This window comes from Dendrobates tinctorius, unplaced genomic scaffold (assembly GCF_039654945.1).
Source record: "Dendrobates tinctorius isolate UK_male_01 unplaced genomic scaffold, ASM3965494v1 ptg000158l, whole genome shotgun sequence".
NCBI lineage: Eukaryota > Metazoa > Chordata > Amphibia > Anura > Dendrobatidae > Dendrobates > Dendrobates tinctorius.
In genome coordinates, this window is record NW_027361825.1 from 9882519 (window position 1) to 9898270 (window position 15752).

Genomic DNA, 15752 nt, shown 5'->3' on the forward strand with positions numbered 1-15752 from the left:
GTTTTGGCTCAAAGAAATTGGATTCATCTCGTTGCAACTCCAAGACTCTCCTCCCTTGTACAGATGAAATCCTTATCTTTTGCTGCTGTATCCAGCGTCAAGATGGATCTTCACAAGGAGAGTTTCTATCGTAATCTGGATTTGGATGTGAACTCGTTTCTTACCTTTGCATTTGCTTGTGAACAAGAAAGGAAACGAGAAAGACGGAGAAGACCTCGTCATTGCTTTTGGTAACACCCCATTGTTGAAGTCTGAGAGAGCCGTGGAGCCTACCACTCCTTATGCAGTGAGCTCCATGAAAACCTGGATTAATATTTTGAGTACACGAGGATGTCTCAACAGAGCTTCAGTGATTTGCTGTTACGTGTACAAGGAGCCATCAGCAGGAAGGACATACAGCTACGTAGAGCAATTCCTGCTGAGGAACATCTGCTGGTGACCCTAAGGTATGTAATTTTTAAAAAGAAACACCTGCTATAAATATTATTGTTCTGCCATGTCCTTAATTTTTTTTCCTTTTTCTGTTCTGCAAAACACCTGTCATAAATATTATTGTTCTAAAAGCCATGTACTTAATGTTTTTTTCCTTTCTCTTTTCGGCAGACTCCTGGCTACCGAAGAGAGCTCATCATTGCTCCACTTCCAATTCCAAAATGGCGTTTCCACCCTTTCTGGGATTGTTGTAGACACCTGCCGGGCTTTGTGGGATGTTCTACGTGAGGAATTTATCTCTCTACCCACCCCTGAAATCTGACAGCAAAATGCCAAAAAATTCTGGGAAATTTGAATTCTCCCAAACTTTTTGGGAACTGTGGACGGCAAACATATTCAAATTACCAAACCGGCTGGAACTGGATCCAAGTATTTTAATTATAAAAAATACTTTTCTATTGTGCTCATGGCAATTGCAGCTGCTGACTGTAGATTTGTCACCGTGGACATTGGATCTTTTGGAAGAGGTAATGACTCCCAGACATTCAAAAACTCGGCCATGAGCCAATGCTTGTATGGGAATAATTTCAATTTCCCACTGCCACGACCTCTTCCCAACACTCAAGGACCTCCAATGCCGTTTGTTGTGGTTGGGGATGAGGCATTTCAGATGTGTGGCAACCTCCTTAAACCATACTCCAGTCAGGACTTGAACCACACAAAAAGGATTTTTAACTACCGACTGACAAGGGCACGAAGAACTGTGGAGTGTGCTTGATTTGAGACTATCGATGAAGTTGTCAAAGCATGTGTGTTTCTGCACAGCTACATCATGGCTAAACCTGTTTCTACCCAATTGCCAGATTACCAACATCACCCTCTGAGGACAACAGTTGAAGTTGCCCAAATGAGGGATACGTTTGCTGCCTAATTTGTTTCGGATATTGGACTTGTGGCATGGCAAGATGAAATGGTTTAAGCCAGTAAAATGTGACTGTAATGTTATGTACCTGTAATGTTATGTACCTGGAATGTTAAAATGTACCTGTTATGTTTGCTGTCTGAAATAATAAAACACCTCTAGTTAAATACCTGTTTCAAGTGCCCTCAACATTACAATACTTAGTTTTATAAGGTGCTCACAGTGTGTGTTGACTGCGACGGTGCAGAAAGTGACAAAGAACAAGCAGTGATTGTGGAAAAAAACACAATTTTATTTAACAACAAAAATTAACTTTTGTGAAAGTACGAGGGCAAAATGTTATGGACCTGGGGGGTGTGGAGCTGGGATGATTGGCTACGTGTGGATGATGAAGGGGTTCCAGGGGAAAGGCCTATTAAATGTGTGGGGTCTGGGAGGTCAGGGATGAGAGTAGACACATTAAAAGGGGAAGGATGGGATAGACACACTGGAAGTGAGAGAGGAATTGGACAGCAGAGACACATTGGGAGGTGAGGGTGCAGGTGGTAAGACAGTTTTGGGGCCATGCTTCTTTTTTTATTTCTGTCCAGAGCTGGTCCTAGGCAGCTTACTTCTTCTGTGTCACTTTGGGAGGGTGGGAGTGTTGGGTTGAGGATGCCGTGCAGTACCAGGACTCTTCATTGTGGAGGTAGACAGGCGTGCAGGAGCAAGACTCGGCATCTTAGATGTGGATGGGCGTGCAGGAGCAGGAATCGGCATGGTGGTGGCGGTGGACTGGCTGGCGTTCAGCAGCAGGACCCGTCATGGTGGTGGCGGCGGTGGAGTGGCCTTCAGCAGCAGGACCCGGCATGGTGGTGGCAGAATAGTGGTGTTCAGCTGGACTGAGCGTGATGGTGGTGGTACATTTGTACGCAGCAGAAATCGGTAAAGATGTGAAGCGGGTTAGTGGTGGCACAAGCGGAAATGCCATGTGTGGCTGCTGTAAGTACCGAAGCTGCTGCATAGCCTGAACGTAAGCAGCATTGCAGGTCTGCATCACATTCAGCTGGAGATCAGGCATAAGATGCTCCAAAATGCCCCGCTCTAGAGATGAGCGACTTTGCTTTTTTTAGGGTCAAGTCGGGTTTCATGAAACCCGACTTTCTCAAAAGTCGAGTTTAACGAAATCGGCCTACTATCGGGAAAAGTCGGAGGTCCGACTGAAACACGAAACCCAATGCAAGTTAATGGGGAAGCAAAGTCGTCAGGGAGTGGGGGACAGTAAACACACCTACAGTGTGTTAGCGTGGCTGGTCTGGAGTTGGAATCTCCAGGAGTGAACCCTCTGGGCCATGGCACCGAGGTGCCCCGGGTGAGCTGCCAGGTGGAACCGACCCCTATACAGGGACCGTTAGGAGCAGACCCAGTGGTTCGAGTACCACGGTAGCTGGTACCGAGAGGGGTGGCTCAGGATGGACTGGAGTAGGACTGTGGGACTGAAGTGTAGATGACAGATCAGAGCTGGAACACAGGAGACGAGTGGAGTAAGACTATAGACATAGACTGGAACATGGAGGGACTGAAGTGTAGATGACAGGACAGAGCTGGAACACAGGAGACAGGAATGGAGTAAGACAGTAGACTGGAACATGGAGGGATGGCTGGAGCAGGAACACAGGAGACAGGATTAGAGGAGGACGGAAGGACCGGAGCAGGATGGAACTGGAACACCGGAGGAAGGATTGGAGTAGGACGGAAGGACTGGAGCAGGATGGAACAGGAACACCGGAGGCAGGACTGGAGTAGGACGGAAGGACTGGAGCAGGATGGAACAGGAACACCGGAGGCAGGACTGGAGTAGGACGGCAGGACTGGAGCAGGATGGAACAGGAACACCAGAGGCAGGACTGGAGTAGGACGTCAGGACTGGAGCAGGATGGAACAGGAACACCGGAGGCAGGACTGGAGTAGGACAGCAGGACTGGAGCAGGATGGAACAGGAACACCGGAGGCAGGACTGGAGGACAGCAGGGGACACGGATAGCCGGACTGCGAGGCTGCTGCAGGGAGCACATGAGAACGGGACTGTGAGACTGCAGAGAGCACACGAAGAAGCGAGACCCAGTGTGCTAGGAAACAGAACGGTCAGGCGTCTCCCTCAGGGGGAAGTGGCCTAATATGCCCCTGTCTGGTCTGCCATTGGTCAGGGGGTGCTTCCGGGTCAGGGCATAGCCGGAGTACAAGAAGCAGAAGGGAGGCGCAGCCACGGCCTATGGCGCATGCGCATTGCATGCAAAGACGCCGTCGGCCACGCGCCTGTCAGAGGTGACCGCCGTGGCTGTCGGGCGGCGAGGGGCTGCGGCGTGGGAGCGATGGCCGGGTGAGTATGCAGAGATGGTGTGACACAGTGCTGATTTCAATGCCAACGACATCAATTCTTATTACTTAAGCTTGTCAACCTTAATTTACTTTATAATAATAGTTACGCATTGAAAACTGGGGGTTAATTGGCTAAAGTTGTGGGGGGTAGGGCTGGCTCCTGGTTTTCGTGTGCCCCGGGCGAAAGAGTGTCAGTGGGCCCCTTTAACACATACCACAATTCATGATGCTCTGATACGGCAGAGAAATATTGGTATATTGCAATGACAAATACTTGTTACATTACATGACTGATATCTATTTTAAATTCTACAATAGATCAAAAACCTGACAGTATATTCCTCCAAACAGTATTATGGCCACCACATAGTGCGCCATACAGAATAATGAGCCCCATATATTGCTCCTTACAGAATAATTGGTCCCATATAATGTTCCATACAGTATATGATGAGCTCCACATAATGCTACGGTATATGAGGGTCCCCATATAATGTGCCATACAGTATAGGACGGTCCCCATAGAGTAGAATGAGCCCCACATATTGCTCCATACAGTTTAATGAGTCGCATATAAAGCTCCATACAGTATATGATGGGCCCCATATATTGCTCTATACAGAATGGACTCCATATAATGCTCCATACAGAATAGGCCCCATATGTGCTCCATATAATGCTCCATACCCTATATGATACCCCATAAAAAAAGAACCCCATATCATTCTCCAGTATATGATGGGCCCCATGGATGATGCTCCATTGTATGATGGGCCTATATAATGCTCCATATATAATGGGCCCCATATGATGCTGCAGTATATGATGGGCCCCATGGATGATGCTCCAGTGTTTGATGGGCCTATACACTGTGTGCAGAATTATAAGGCAAATGAGTATTTTGATCACATCATCCTTTTTATACATGTTGTCCTACTCCAAGCTGTATAAGCTTGAAAGCCAACTGCCAATTATGTAAATCAGGTGATCTGCATCTCTGTAATGAGGAGGGGTGTGGTCTAATGACATAAACACCCTATATAAGGTGTGCATAATTATTAAGTAACTTCCTTTTCTTTTGGCAAAATGGGTCAGAAGAGAGATTTGACAGACTTTTGAAGCGTGATCACTGAACAATCAAGCTTTTCATGGCAAATAGCCAACAGGGTCGCAAGAAGCGTGTTGATAAAAAAAGGCTCAAAATAACTGCCCATGAATTGAGTAAAATCAAACGTGAAGCTGCCAAGATGCCATTTTTTACCATATTTCAGAGGTGCAACGTTACTGGAGTATCAAAAAGCACAAGGTGTGCCATACTCAGGGACATGGCAAAGGTAAGGAAGGCTGGAAAACGACCACCTTGGAACAAGAAACATAAGATAAAACGTCAAGACTGGGCCAAGACATATGTTAAGACAGATTTTTGTAAGGTTTTATGGACTGATGAAATGAGAGTGACTCTTGATGGGCCAGATGAATGGGCCCGAGGCTGGATCAGTAAAGGCCAGAGAGCTCCACTCTGACTCAGATGCCAGCAAGGTGGAGGTGGGGTACTGGTATGGGCTGGTATCATCAAAGATGAACTTGTGTGACCTTTTCGGGTTGAGGATGGAGTGAAGCTCAACTCCCAGACCTACTGCCAGTTTCTGGAAGACACCTTCTTCAACCAGTAGTACAGGAAGAAGTCGGTATCGTTCAAGAAAAACATGATTTTCATGCAGGCCAATGCTCCATCACATGCATCCAAATACTCCACAGCGTGGCTGCCCATTAAAGGTCTAAAAGAAGAAAAAATAATGACATGGCCCCCTTGTTCACCTGATCTGAACCCCATAGAGAACCTGTGGTCCCTCATAAAATGTGAGATCTACATGGAGTCAAAACATTACACCTCTGGGGACAGTGTCAGGGAGGCTGTGGTGGCTGCTGCATGCAATGTTTATCGTAAACAGATCAAGCAACTGACAATGTATGGATGGAAGGCTTTTGAGTGTCATCATAAAGAAAGATGGCTCTGGTCCCTTTTTTTTGGTTTTGAATGTCAGAAATGTTTATTTCTACATTTTATGTTGTTATATTGGTTTACCTGATGAAAATAAACAAGTGAGATGGGTATATATTTGGTTTTTATTAAATTGCCAAATCTAAAAAAAACCCCACTCCAACTTCCAAAAATATTAAGCTTTGATATTTATGATATTTATGAGTCTTTTCGGTTGATTGAGAACATAGTTGTTGTTCAATAATAAAAAGAATCCTCTCAAATACAACTTGCCTTGTAATAATTATGCAAACAAGTATCAACCTAGGGCCTTGTCAGATCACTCCCCTGTTATGGCGACATTTAATTGGGAAAATGGCGGGAGAGGGGAACGGGCACCATGGTCGTTTAACGCATTCTGGTTACCTATTATTCAAGCAGATGCTAGGATCCCTGACTTGCTAAAATAATTTTTTGCTATTAATGAGGGTACAGCCCCCAGGGAAAGAATATGGGATGCATCTAAAGCTTATCTGAGAGGACTGTTGATCTCGGAAGTGAATAGAGTTAGAACTAAGTCTAGAGAATATGAGGAACTTTTACAGAAGGAAGCTATCGCTGCAGAATTGCAATATTTGAAAACTCCATCAGATATACATTTTAATGCCTTAAAAGATGCGGAAAAACGATCAGCCCAACATAAGCTTTCAAAAGCTTCAGATAAACAATACTTCCGGCGGCAGGTCTCTTTCGGGGAGGGGGAGGGAACTGGACATCTGCTAGCTACCCTGATCAAGACTCAATCTGGCCCTGCAATAGAGATAAAAAGCAAAAATGGGGAACTTGAATGATCTTCTGGGGCAATTCTAGCAACTTTTAGCGAGTTTTTTGACACATTATATAATTCGCAGGGCGGGTTCTCTGACGAGTTGCTCAGTAGCTTTTTGGGGACTGCTGGTCTGCCTACTCTGTCTGAATCGGAAGCTGTTTTGCTGGAGGCACCAATTAGTCTGGAGGAATAAGAGGAGACTCTAGATTCTATGGCAGGGAATAAGACACCGGGGTCTGATGGACTGCCTGTGGAGGTATATAAATAGTACTCAAATATAATGCTTCCACAGCTGTTGAAGGTGTTTGAGGAGGCTAGGGAAGATGGGCACTTCCTTGAATGAAGCAATCATAGTGGTAATCCCAAGGCTGATAAGGATCCTTGTTATCCAGAGTCATACAGGCCTATTTCCCTTTTAAACGTTGATGTCAAGATTTTTGCAAAGATTCTGGAGATGCGGCTGTCTAGAGTAATATCTAGTATTATTCATCCAGATCAAACTGGTTTTATGCCAGAGAAATCAACTGCAATTAATATCCAGTCGGTTGTATCTAAATTTACAGATCCCAAAGGGAAAGGAACCTAGGGCTGTTGCATCTTTGGATGCTGCCAAAGCATTTGACAGCATCGAATGGCCATATCTGTGGGCTATATTAGCCAAGATGGGTTCCCGTAAAAATTTTATTGCCTGGATAAAGCTGCTGTATTCGAGTCCAGAGGCCAAAATCAGAATTAATGGGGAGATCTCAAATACAATTAACTTACACAGAGGGACCAGACAGGGATGCCCCCTGTCTCCCCTTCTGTTTGCTCTAGCAATTGAGCCCTTGACAGTAGTAATTCGGGAGACACCTGAAATTAAGGGGTTTGGGTATGAGTCTTTGCAAGAAAAAATAGCGTTGTATGCTGATGACATGCTCTTGTTTTTGGGAGAGTGGCCATCTTCTCTGAGGGTGGCAATGGAAGTCTTTGGATCCTTCGCAGTGATCTCTGGTTTATGTTTTAACTGGGAGAAATCTTCAATTATGCGGGTGCGAGATGCTCCCGAGAACTACTTGGAATTGGCAGGTCGATTAAATGTAGTCAAAGAGTTTAAATACTTGGGAATTCATATTGGGTATAATATACAAGATTTTGAGCGTTTAAATATTACCCCGCTACTTGCTAAATTTCATCCAAAAATAAAGGACTGGTGCAAGTTACCATTGATTATGGTGGGAAGGGCAAACCTGGTAAAAATGGTTATCATGCCACAAGCTTTATATGCCCTCCACAATGCGCCCATTTGGATTCCTGGTCGAATCTTTTATCAGATAAACAGAATATTTAGAGAGCTTATCTGGAAGAGGAGTGTTCCTAGAATTCGGTTGGAGGTTTTGCGTACATCTAAAGAACTGGGAGGATTAGTGGTTCCTGACCCGTTTCTGTATTATCTTGCAGCACAGTTGCAGCATTTCAGAGGATGGGGGGAGGAGGATTCCTTCATGCGAAGTTCCTCGGGTTGTTTGCTTAAATGCGTAGTGGGAAAGGACATACTGGTGCAGGCGCTAGACTCAGGGCGGTTCAGTCAGTGTGAAGCTATCAATAGTCCGATAATGAAGTGCATGGATAAGGTATGGAACACGCCCAAAAAAATATTGGGTATACAGGGAGTCATGGCACATTCCCTGATCTGGAGAAACTTGATATGTACAGAGCTAAATAAATTAGAGGGTTTTGAGCTATGGGAGAGGAGAGGGCTTAAACTAGTATCACAGCTTTATTCTGAAGGGGAGTTTCAATCTTTTGAGGATTTCAAACAGACATTTTCCATCCCTAATAAAAGATTTTTTCAATATCTCCAGCTGAGACATGCTTGTGAAGCACAACAGCGACTCGCTCCACTTGGTAATCCAGCTAAAACTCCGCTGTTGGATGGAGTAGTAAAGGGAGGGGGATCAAGAGGTATTATATCCATGATATATGCGACCATGTTGGAAAAGAGAGTGGCATGTTTGGAGACGCTGAAGAATAAGTGGCAACTTGATGTAGGTGATTTAACAGATAATGAATGGGAGGATGCATTGCAAGATGTCATGAAAGTCTCGGTTAGCGAGGCTGAGCAAGAGCGTCACATCTTTATTTGCTTCATCGAGTTTATCGAACCCCTGTACGGCTGTTGAAAATGGGCTATACTAGAGAGGCAGATTGTTGGAAATGTGGAACACCCAATGCGGATCTGATACACATGACCTGGAACTGTCCTCGGTTAAGTAGGTTTTGGGGAGGTGCGAATGATTTACTTAATACTGTCTATCAATTTCAAATGGTACTAAACCCCAAAATGGCTCTTCTGGGGTGGGTGGAGACTTTGCTGCTTTCGGAGGAGCTCAAGCTGGCAGTCTCACGAATATTATATCAAGCTCATAAAAGGGTGGCGGCTCACTGGAAGGGATCTTCTGTACCCACAATCACAGATGTTACCGATGCAGTTAATAATAATATAGACATGGAAAAATATGTGTATCAAAAGAGAAGAACAACTAAGAAATGGGAAGATATTTGGGCACCTTGGTTGGACACACCCAGGTTGGCGCCTCCTAGATTAATATGCATGAGAGCGTTGAGGAGGATATAACCCAAAAATTGTAGCTGTGAGAGACCAAATGCTTCGGGAGACAAGAGAGGTGTTTTTTCGGGTGAGGGTGGGGGGTGAGTTGGGAGGGATTTTTTGGGGTTCTATTGTGTTTATGTAATACACTATTTGGGAAATATCCTGTATATGACTACCTGTTTTTTCAATTTTTGAAAATGTTTAATAAAAAATTACCTGACAAAAAAAATAAATATGCAAACAGTGTGTAATGCTCCATATATAATGGACCCCATTTATAATGTGCAGGTGTATGATGGACCCCATGGATGATGCTCCAGTGTATGATGGGCCCCATTTATAATTCTCCAGTGTATGATGGGCCCATATAATGCTCCATATAAAATGGGCCCCGATGCTCCAGTGCATAATGGGCCCTATCTATGATGCTCAAGTGAAAGATGGGCCCCATAGATAATTCTCCAGTGTATAATGCCCCCCATATGTTGCTCTAAACATTAAAAAAATGAAATATCTCTCCTTGCTGGGCATTGCTCTACTCTAGACTCCTCAGTGTCGCCATATTCCAGCTCTCTGCACTTGGACTGTTCAGGCAGATGGCGTACAGACGTGACATCATTGCGCTCTCTGATCTGAATGTCACTGTCAGGAAACGTGGAAGAGGTCACAGCGGTGGAGCAGGGAGAGGTAAGTATTGCAAGTGCTGGTGCCCTGAGCAAGCAGGGGGGCCCACTTGTGATCAACGGCAGTGGCACAGGGCCCCACATAGTACGATGGTGTCTGTGAAGGCAAGTGGGTCCCCCACCATCAGAGACTTTTGCGTACTGTGAGGGGCCCTGTGCCAGTGCCGTCACCCACGAGTGGGCCCCCCACCTGCTCAGGGCCCCGGCACTTGCCTGGGTCCGCCAGGTGCTGACGCCTGCCCTGGGGGGGTACAGGCCAGATAAGGAGGTGGAAAAACTGCCATATGTTGAGGTGTAGGCTGGACGTTCAGCAGCTGCAAATGGAGGAATTGCAGAAGTCGGAGGAAGAGGAGGAAAAAAGCGAGCCATTTTGCTGTCAACCTATGTGTCATCAGGGGAAGGTGGTACAAAATCCTTTGAAACCCAGGCATGGTTCATTTTAATGAAGGTGAGATATCCAACATTTTGGGTCGACAGACAGGTCCTTCTTTCTGTCAGGATTGATCCAGCAGCACTGAAGACTCTTTCTGATAGCACACTACCAGCAGGGCAAGCGAGCTCCTGTAAGGCATATTGTGCCAATTCAGGCCAGGTGTCCAGTTTAGAGGCCCAATAGTGAATGGTCAATGAACTGTGAGGGAGAACATCGATAGGGGAGGAGAGGTAATTTTGAACCATAGTTGACTACTGCTGTCTCCTGTCAGTTGCAATTGATTCAGTATTAACAGTCGTGTGAGCGGTCCTCGAGGAATCAGTCCACAACCAGGTCATGAAACCCCTGTCTCCAATGCCAGTTCGGCTGTGTGCAACATGAACACCTCTTCCATTTGGCCCAGTACGGCTCGTGGTAGAACCTGCACCGCTGCTGTGTACTGGGAATTCCTTTAACAAACGGTTTACCAGAATTGCTTGTTTGTTCGCCAATATTAGCTCTGGGTTCTCCTGTGGCATGATGCTCTGTAATTTGCCTTTATAGCGTCGATCGAGGATGCTGGCCAACCAGTAGTCGTCATCCTTCATAATTTTGACAATCCAGGGGTCCCTTTTTAGGATCCGCAAGAGATAATCACACATGTGGGCCAATGTTCCAGGTGTCAATGATGCACTGACAGTGGTGGTGGATGAGCACTTTCTGCCAAATCCACATCCCTCCAGTCACGCACAAACCCTGTACCTGACCTTGGCAAGCCAACATTTTCTCTCCCCCCCCGAGAAGCATCCTCCTCCCCAAAATAATCATCCCCCTCATCCTCCTCCTCCTCTTCCTCTTCTTCCTCCACCTCATCCAGGACAGTTCCCTGAGCAGACAATGGATGACTGTAATCAAGGCTTCCCTCCTCCTCCTCCTCCTCTTCCTCTTCCGCTGCAGACGCCTGATCCTTAATGTGCGTCAAAGGTTGCATGAGCAGACGCATAAGTGGTATGCTCATGCTTATGTGCATTCCTCAAACCACTGAAGGATTTTACAGAGGTCTTTCAGCTTTAACCACTGCACACCCGACAACTCCTTTTCTGCCCTCAAACTGCTTGCCCGTGTATCCTCCCACAAATGCATTACAGCCTGCCTCTGTTCGCACAGCCTCTCAACCATGTGCATGGTGGAGTTCCACCTTGTTGCAACGTCTATGATTAGGCGGTGCTTGGGGAGGTGGAGCGATCGCTGCAGCCTCTGTGTGGTGCCCCCAGGAGTATGGTCGCCACAGGGGCATTGCCTTCCTCCAGGGAGGGTGATGTCATGCTTGGAAGCAAGGAAGGGTCTCTCTGACAGTTAATCATTTACATGCAACACAGTTCCCATTCCAGGCCAGCAGAGGGAGCTCTGAACCAGGATTGGGGGAGGAGCGCGCTCAGAGGGCCTGGAGGGGAAATAGTCAGTTAGTGTGAGGAGGGCAATGAGTGTAGATGTGTGGAAAGAAGCTGGAGGTTGAGCTGAGGATAGAGAGCTCCCTCCCAGTGATAGCGCATGACCTGGAGCCTGGTCTCCACGGTTGTATGGATACTGAAGGTCCTGCAACAGAAACCAGAGGAATAGGAAGCTGTAAATGCTCTATTCCCAACTAAGACTCGGAGGCACAACAGCGATGCGTGAGCCAAGAGAGCTAGAGGGCTACAGCTGTCTGCCATACGAGGTAGTTCTAAGAGAAGATAAGAAGGAGGAACTTCAGTGTAACACTGTACTGCATGTACCTCAAGATAGCGCTAGGAAGGAGACTACATTACGCAACCTATCTGATAGAGAGATTCCTGAGTTGCTTCCAGGCTAGCCTGCTCCTGTGCCATCTGTAATTAGGACTCTGGACTGCGTTTGCCAAGTAAAGGTAAAGAAACTGCACCCTCTTGTGTCTTTGCCTCCTTCCTGCAACATCCTCAGCACTACTACATCTCTGTGCCGAACACTGCACCTTCATCCTAACCCTTTATCTACACTGCCCTGGGACAACAGCCCTACCTGTAGAGGGCTACAACATCAGTGCTGAACTACACCTTCTGTCCCAGAGGATCTGCTTGCAGCGTCGGCTTAACACCTCCCTTGCTGAACATCACAGGTGGCGTCACGAATCACTTGTAAACTTTATTCCCAACTCAACACCTTTTACATGGGCACCCAGGGCCACGGACCGGGTCACCGCTGCTGTGACAACCGCCTCTGAGAGACCGGCCCAGTACCGAGTACCCCACAGCCCTGGGAGGGCGACCCATTTTGGCGTCGCAAACAGGATGACAAGACCCGATGCCATCGGGTTCTGTGTGCCTAAGACTCGAATCTTTTGAAAATGTGCAAAAGACCCAATTTAATAGACTGTGAAATGAACGTTAAAAATGGCCGCCGGTGCGGTGAAGACGGGCGTGATAATATGGGTGGTCCTAAGAAAAGAGCACGGACTGTCCTGGGCCTCCCCTGTCTGAACTTCTATGCAACAGAAACATGGCCCACCCCCCGAGGGGTTCGTATACTGGCTTGGTATGGAGGAGTAGGAAGAAGATGCTGCCCCCAGAAGGGGGAGCGGAAGCCAGAGGCGGGAAAAGAGCCCAGGAAGGAGGAAGAACGTAAGAACGTCGTCTTGGAAGGAGAAAGGAGGAGGCCTGTGGAGCGCGCGGAGGTTGAGTTGGATCTCCCCGGTGCCATGGCTGAAGGCTCTGACCCCGTCTCCGGGATGAACCACCAACAGCTGGAGGATGAAATAAATCAGCTGACGTGCCGCCTGCGACTGAGGCAGGAAGCATTATGGACATTGAACCTGCAGCACGCCCAGGAGGGGCCTGCACCTGCGGTACCCGCAATACCGGTACCTGTCACCGCTGCACCGGATCTCCCCCAGGAAGACCGGTAGCACCTGAGATGGCTGCAATGACCCCGGCAGCGTCTGTGGGCATCTCCCTGCCACTCCATGTTGCCAAGGGAGCCGAAGCAGAAGAAGAGGAGCTCCCGCCTAGACTTGACGCAGCTGGACAGATCCCACCGGAGACGCCTGCAGACCGGGAGCCGCCAGTTGTCCCATCGCCGCCTCCAGTATTTGCCCAAGCCGCCATGACCATCGCCGCTGTCACCGGGAACCCCATCGCACCTGTACTGGACCCGAGAAAACGCTGCCGGGACGCATCAGGTATAGATCCGGGCCCTCCTAACGGGTTACCCCCTGAATTTAAATTGTCGGAGGCTGGCCTGCGGGAGCTTGAAATGGGGATGTTGGACGAGCCATCCAGGGGCAGAAGGCTGTCTGAAATGGGGAGGTGGAAGAGGTCCCTACTGAGAAGGGTCCGGCTGGGGAAGGCGCGCACGATTCGACACCTTCGGGGCTGGGAGGAATCCAGGCTGCGTGGGGATATCGAAATCCCGTGGCCACAAAGCCCCCGTGTGGCTGCCTACCAATGCCAACAGGCCGCGGCTTCCAAAGATGTCAGGCCCCACCCCAGAGCAGCAGTACCACCCGCACGGGAGGAACAGTATCCATTAGTATCAGCTGCTACTTCTACTGCACTCCCGATGGCAGAGGCATCATCAGCCACTGTTGATATCACCACCCCTGCTGTACCTCAGGCAGCAGCCAAGCCAGATGAGAGAACCCAGAACATCTCCCCTGGAAGCAGCCCAAGCAATCAGCTTCCAGAACCCCAGGAGGGGACCACCACTAGTAACTTACAGTAAACTAACTTTGGTGCCCAGGAGGGTATTTGCACCATTGTGCTTGTTTTTTTCAGTTTTTTCTAATATTTTTCTATTTTTGATTATGATTAGAGATGAGCGACTTTGCCTTTTTTCGGGTCGTGTCGGGTTTCATGAAACCCGACTTTCTCAAAAGTCGGGTCGAACGAAATCGGACGATTATCATGAAAAGTCGAAGGCTGACTGAAGCACGAAACCCAATGCAAGTCAATGGGGAAGCAAAGTCGGCAGGGAGTGGAGGACATTAACCCCTTCACCCCCAAGGGTGGTTTGCACGTTCATGACCGGGCCAATTTTTACAATTCTAACCACTGTACCTTTATGAGGTCATAACTCTGGAATGCTTCCATTGATCCCGGTGATTCTGACATTGTTTTCTCGTGACATATTGTACTTCATGTTAGTGGTAAAATTTCATTCAAATAACTTGCGTTTTTTGTGAAAAAAATGGAAATTTGGCAAAAATTTTGAACATTTTGCAATTTTCCAACTTTGAATTTTTATGCCCTTAAATCACAGAGATATGGCACACAAAAAACTTGATAAGTAACATTTTCCACATGTTTACTTTACATCAGCACAATTTTGGAACCAAAATTTTGTTTTGTTAGGAAGTTATAAGGGTTAAAAGTTGACCAGCGATTTCTCATTTTTACAACACCATTTTATTTTTAGGACCACATCACATTTGAAGCCACTTTGAGGGGTCTATATGATAGAAAATACCCAAAAGTGACACCATTCTAAAAACTGAACCCCTTAAGGTGCTCAAAACCACATTCAAGAAGTTTATTAACCCATTAGGTGCGTCACAGGAATTTTTTTGAATATTTAAAAAGAAATGAACATTAACTTTTTTTCACAAAAAAAATTCTTCAGGTTCAATTTTTTTTATTTTACCAAGGGTAACAGGAGAAATTGGACTGCAAAAGTTATTGTGCAATTTGTCCTGAGTACGCTGATACCTGATTTGTGGGGGGCAACGACTGTTTCGGCGCATGGCAGAGCTCAGAATGGAAGGAGCGCCGTTTGACTTTTTCAATGCAAAATTGGCTGGAATTCAGATCGGACGCCATGTCACGTTTGGAGAGTCCCTGATGTACCTAAACAGTGGAAACCCCCTACAAGTGACCCCATTTTGGAAACTAGACCCCCCAAGGAACTTATCTAGATATGTGGTGAGAACTTTGAACCCACAAGGGCTTTACAGAAGTTTATAACGTACAGCAGTACAATTAAAAAATCATATTTTTTCCACAAAAATGATCTTTTCACCCTCAATTCTTATTTTCCCAAGGGTAACAGGACCCTAAAAGTTATTGTGCAATTTGTCCTGAGTATGCTGATACCCCACATGTGGGGGTAAACCACTATTTGGGCGCATGGCAGAGCTCGGAAGGGAAGCAGTGCCATTTGACGTTTTTGGCTGGAATTGAGATCGGACACCATGTCGCGTTTGGAAAACCCCTGATGTACCAAAACAGAGGAAACCCCCCACAAATGACACCATTTTGGAAACTAGACCCCCTAAGGAACTTATCTAGATGTGTGGTGAGAACTTTGAACCCCCATGGGCTTCACAGAAGTTTATAACATAAAGCCATACAATTATAAAATCATATTTTTTCCACAAAAATGATCTTTTCACCCTCAATTCTTATTTTTCCAAGGGTAACAGGACCCTAAAAGTTATTGTGCAATTTGTCCTGAGTACGCTGATACCCCACATGTGGGGGTAAACCACTATTTGGGCGCATGGCAGAGCTCGGAAGGGAAGCAGCGCCATTTG